Genomic DNA, 6151 nt, shown 5'->3' with positions numbered 1-6151 from the left:
AATCCTGTTGGGTGACGCCGGGTGAGTCACTGCAGTGGGTGGCAACAGTTTCACATAATAGCGGTATCATCTGCCTTCCCCCATTGCGCTGACACACGCCGCAAACACAGGCACTGTGCAGCAACCGGTGACTCACACCCTGTGTATCAAACTGAAATGGCTGAGGCCTCACAATATTTACAGTTGCATTTCACATCTTCGCTTACAAAGCGGTGCGCAGGGAGCACTGCTGGACCGCTGTTTCCTCTCCCAGCTGCTCTCGCGGCACCTGGGGCTGCCTGCACCATACCAAGGAGAGCACGTGGATGGGACTCAGGGTGAGCTGCTGTAGACCGAGCAGTGCTTGGGCATCAAAGAAAAAACAAGCAGTGAGTCGGGCTCTTTCATAACCACATTTTAAAAGAATGGCATTAAATGCAGAATAATCGTGCTCAGGTAAGTTTATTTACAAGTCCCATTTAGAAGCATCTCAACAGAAACACTGGAGCTGGAAGGAAGATTCACGCAGCAGGGGATGTTTAGTTCAGTTGTGCTAAAGCTTAGAAATACTCCAAGTGCTTTTTGAGTGGGGATGATTTCTGCTGTTGTAAATCATTCTGACTATTAAATTGCAAAACAGGATTTAAAAATCCAGCGAGATTACTTCTAACTGAACTCTTACCTAAAACCCTGATAGCACCAGCAGATAACATCTGCCACTTCTCCTCTCCTTTTCTTCCACCCTCTTGGCAGAGCAGAAAATGGTGTGAAGCATAAGGAGAGTAGAGAGGAAAATGTTTAGGGTTTGCAGCAGAGAGAATGCATTCTGCATGTGTGGTGTTAGCAAGTCCCCCTGGTCACACAGCTCTCCTTGTAGCACAGAGCCAACTGAGCGCTTGCCTAGAGCCTTACTGGTTGTACTTAGGCTTCACTGTGTTGTTGCTTTGGGCTGCTGCAGTCTGTAGCAAAATAAATAAATTATCTGTAACCAATTAAAACGCAGCAGTACCTGCTTAATGTTGTACTATCTGCGGATGGAACACATCAGAAGGAAAAAAAAAAAAAAAAAGGAGCTATTTTAATTAAGATTTGTGTGCGAGGGCCATAAAACTTCAGAGTCATTCTGCCAGGGACATCTTCAGTGATAAATTCCCACACAGGATGCTATTCGGTGCCATAAAACATTGAGTTTATAACTGTGTTTTGTGCTTTGCCTCTTTAACTAGGGACAAACTGTTGCCTTGGAACAGAGCGCCAAGAAAGCAGGTTATGCAGTGGAGCTGTACGAGGCTTTGGGTGTTGGGAACAAAGCCGCTGCCACGCAGTCCGAGGTCCCCATGTCACTGCAGCTGGCACCCAGGCTGGCAGCTGGTTTTCGGCAAGCCCATCTGCTCACTGCTCTCTCAGTACCACCCATAAATCACCCTCATGAGCCGTGTGAAGCTACCTTGGCTGTAACTGCAGATTGCACAGGAGCTGTTACACTCAGGTTCCTTGGCTGACAGATGTTGGAACACCCTTAAGTAACACATTTTGCACTGCTGACAAATTTGGTCCTAGAAAATAGTTATGTTTTACTACCTTCATTTATTTTAATAGGTCTGGGGTACGCAAATTGCCCAAAGGAAGATAGTTCACCACCTTCAAAAGGGAGATCTCAGCTTGCCTGTCACAGCATGGCATTGCCTTGCTGCACGGGCTGGAGGTTCTGATGCCTTTCAGAGGCTGGGCTGAAGGGAACGGCTATTGGAAACAACCAGCAGCTCTCTGTTAAAAAGGAATACAGCCAAAACTGCAGGAAATGTTGAAGAGCATATTTTTCCCCAAGGGCAAATATGTCCTCCCACTGGCAAGCTCTCCCTGTACAAAGTCATAGAGTCATTTATGTTGAAAAAGGCCTCCAATATCACTAAGTCCAACAACCACCTAACACTACCAAATCTACCACTAAACCATGTCACTAAAGTACATGTCTGCGTGTCTCTTAAGTGCCTCCAGGGATAGGGATTCCACCACCTCCATGGGCAGCCCATTCCAATGCTTGACCAGTGAAGAATCTCTTCCTGTTATCCAATCTAAACCTTCCATGGCACAACTTGAGGCAGTTTCCTTGCGTCCTTGATATTTTGCATCCTACTTTTCGGAACACGCCATTTCTATCATCACCCTGCTGCACACCTCTGCTCTGCTGAGCTGTTTCCACCCACCTGCCATGCTGGAATGCCAGCGGACTGAGTTCATGCAGCGCAGGGTGATGCCACCTTCCAAAAGCAAAGGTACCATACCTTATTTCCACAGCCAAGGAAACTCTAACACATTTAAATGCTGGGGACTTCCCTTTGGAAAGCTGAGGTGACTGAAATTTTCAGTTCATCATCTCAGGAAATGTAGGTAGTGCTGGGGCACAGTTATTCACAACTAGGAACGGCTCTTCTTCTAGGGGGTTCGATCTAAACTGGAACTAAATTGGCAGGCTCAGATGTGCAAATCTGAAGTCTTTTGTTATCTGGGTTTTGGGATTTTGGAGCCATCTTTAAACATGAAAACATGAAGAGAAGTGGAAGGACAGGATAATTAACCTTTTTCTGATTATGAGCTGTGTGGAGACATCTCTGCAGACCTTCACATGTAGCTAGAAAATGAGATGTGAATATCTCATTTTCAGTAAGTCGTGAATAGTAAATTGGCAACTTTCTTGAATGGCCACCTAAGGTAAATGAATGCCATTTTTCCCTGTCAGAAGATACACGTAATGAATGCACAGTACTGTGGAAATCGTATGGTACCCATTTGGAAACTGTTTTAGAGAAAGATTTGAGTAATCAAGACAAGAAAATAGTTCCTGCAGGCACCACAGTGGGCAACTCCTCAGTTTTCTACCAGCTCCCCATATCTGTGGGGTGCTGGTGACTTAGTGAAGAAGATGCTGAAAAGAAGTAGGATATAGCACTGAAATCCATAAGGGCTGAAAATGGCATCAGGACAAGAGGTGCCACCTGGTTTCAGAAGTGCAACAAGGACATAACCTGAGCTGATAGCTGGCAGTCATTGGTGCTGGTTGAGCCAAGGATCTTCAACACCCTCCTCCTCCTTTCTGTGCTATTCTGGCTCCCTGAGGGGAGAGCTCTACCATGCATGAGGCTACATGAGTCACGAACAGACTGGTACATCTCTCAGGAACACAGTGGTGCTCAGGATACTCTGTACACCTGCAAATTTGGAGACAAACGGTCCTTTCCCACCTAACCATGGCCTTGAACTGCACGGTAAGCAAGTAGACTTGAGTTTCTGCCTGCTTTCCTGTGCGAAGGGAACAGGTTTATGAAAACATCTGAGACCTACAAAGAGGTTTGTCTGGCATACATCAGATGATGTAACACATCAATACAGCAAGCTGAGATACCACCTAAAAGCTGAAGACAGGCGGGACATCTTTTGCCTAAACCTCCCACTTTTCTGAACAAAACATCCAAAGAGCATCTAAGAGCTGATATACGGCTAGCAAAGCCCTTGGGGTACAAGACTGTGAACTCGACCCTGTGATGTTGTGAGGGGAAAGCAATAATGGGTTCTGCCACACGTCTGCCTGAATTTTATGAGGAAAAGCACAAAATCAAATTATTTAAAATCTATTTTAAAGAATTGTAATTGTAAAGGCAGGTCCTCCCCTTGTTCATCCCCTGCCTGCTCTGCAGCTGTAGTCCCCATGCCATGGAACAGCCACAGAGAGCAGCAAATACAGAGCAGGTGTTACTGGCAGCTATTGGAAACACACTGCTGCGTGTCATACACCAGGCAGCATGAAACCAGAACAGCTACAGCACAGCACAAACTCTGTTAATAGGATTTATGTGAGACCATACTTGTACTAATGATTAATAGACAGAGATCACATTTTACTTCATTGCTAAGCTCCTGGCATGATGGGAACAGCACGACAAATTAAATGAGACAAAAGAATTGCATTCTCAATCTCACTCCTGCTAGGCTGGAGCACTTCAGGTGCTGAAGGAAAACAAAAAGTCATAAAGTTTCTCCCAGTGCCATTGCTGCAGACTTTGTGTGGCCAGCAGCAGCCTCTCCTGTAGCACTGTGCAGGTGGGCTCATGCCTGGGGTTGGTTTGATGTGGGGTGTGCTGATTGTGAGCACAGATTTCTGTTTCATGCTCTGATATGATTCTAAATTTCATGTCAGCCAGTGTGCAGGAGAGTGCATTTAGCTCTGATAGCTCATTGTGCTTTATGGCCAGGGCCCATTCACACAAGCAGTGTGTGTCCTGGGGTTTGCCCTCAGCTCAGGTTTGGAGCAAAAGTGAACAACCATGTGGCAACTGGTGAAAATGAAATCCATTGGTTCACTTACTAAGTAGTATTTTGTGTTCATTATTTACACATTTTTATTTTGAAGGATGTCCTTAATTCATCTGAACCTTTAAAGCCTTAATATTCAACAATGAAACTTACCCAGCCTGTCATCCGAGTGATTTAATAAACCCATCAGAAATGGCCTCAGCCATTTGGATGTGAGCACAGCAGTCTTTGCGCTGCCACTTTCCTGCTTTCATTAGCTCAGGAAGAGGAGGGCAGTTTGCTCCTGTGAGTCTTACAGGGCTCTCCTAAAGTGACCATGGTCCGGTGTAAGAGAACCTGCTTCACCTTCACAGACTCATTGCTCTCTAGTGGTAATAGTAGTAACAAAACAGAAAAGCAAGCCCTGTGTTGTTCTCTTGCTTCTAAATGCTTTGGAGGCTGTGTTAATAAACCCTGTCTGAAGATGTAGCCCCTATGTGTGCAGACAGAAGTTAAACCAAAGTGATGCAAAGGGATGTGAGCACTCAGCACACTGCAAGAGCTTTCCCAGTGTTTAAGTTAAAGCAAAGCGCATCAAAGCATGCCAAAAAACCCCCAGGGTTCTGTGGCAGTGGGTGCTCTCTAGAAGTCACTTCACAAAATGGCGGTGTGAGCTGAACACCTGAGAAGCTGTCAGGCTCCAGAGCCACAGGGGTGATCAGCAACATCAGAGCACTCTGTGCCCCAAGTCCATCCCAAGTCTGGGCGGGCCCTGTGGGTCCCGTGGGGTGGAGCAGGAAGCCAAGGTCTGCTGAGGGCCTTACAGCGCTCTGTGGGATCAATGGCATTCTGCTCTGGAAAGCTTGTGCTCCTGCAGCTGTGCTCCAGCTGTGCACAGCTTCTGTGCCACTCCATGAGGTGTTTAGAGCAAGGCGGCCATGCCTGCCACGCTACTATGAAATAAGAGAAATGTTCATGTTGGATAGTTTCCCCCTCACAGTGTGATCCTGCAGCTCCTGAAGGGTGTGCACCATCACTGTGACAGCGTCCAACCCCCATGTCTCACTGGGATGGCTGACTGACCCAAGCTGTATTCTGCTTTGCAGGAATCCCACCAGCAGCACTGCTCATTCCTGGCTGCCTCCCAGTGTGTGCATGCAGGGAGGAAGGCATACATTTGCCTGGAGTCAGGCACTGACTATCATGCCTTCAGCTCCCAGTTTAACAGCAGCAAATAGAGCGCTGCAAAAGCCAGAAGTGAAATCTAGGAGGAGGACATGGGTGTGTGAAGCAGAGGTGTAAGACACAAGCATGATGAGGGGCCTGGATCATCCAAGGTGCTCAGTTCAAGAAGGACTCTGGAGAGCCCAGCAGGGAGCAACAAAGATGATGTGAGGCCTGGAGTGTGAGGAGAGGCTGAGACCTGGGGCTGCTCAGCCTGGAGAAGGGAGGGCTAAGAGGAGACCCCATCAGCTCTTGTGTCAGGAGGGCAGGAGCCAAATGGACAGGACAAGGGGCAGCGGGCAGGAACTGCAACATGGGAAGTTTCATACAAACATGAAGATCTTCACTGCTGAGAGAGTAACAGAGCACCGGCTCAGGCTGCACACAGAGGCTGTGGACTCTCCTTCTCCAGAGGTACTCAAAGCCCACCTGGACTGTGTGACCTGCTGTAGGGAGCTGTTGTAGCAGGGGGCTGTGCTGGCTGATCCCCAGAGATCCCCTCCAAACACTACGGTTCTGCAGTTCTGTGGTGTGTGTAAAACGGTACGTAGAGCGGGCTGCAGGAACGGGCCAAGAGGACGGCTGCACTGCGCTCGCTCTGTAAGCACCGGCCACCGGGAAGGTACGGCGGGGGAGCCTGGGGCGGGGGGGAAGAGGG

Source organism: Excalfactoria chinensis, chromosome 2 (assembly GCF_039878825.1).
Source record: "Excalfactoria chinensis isolate bCotChi1 chromosome 2, bCotChi1.hap2, whole genome shotgun sequence".
Taxonomy (NCBI): Eukaryota; Metazoa; Chordata; class Aves; order Galliformes; family Phasianidae; genus Excalfactoria; species Excalfactoria chinensis.
Note: the sequence above shows the minus strand (reverse complement) of the source record.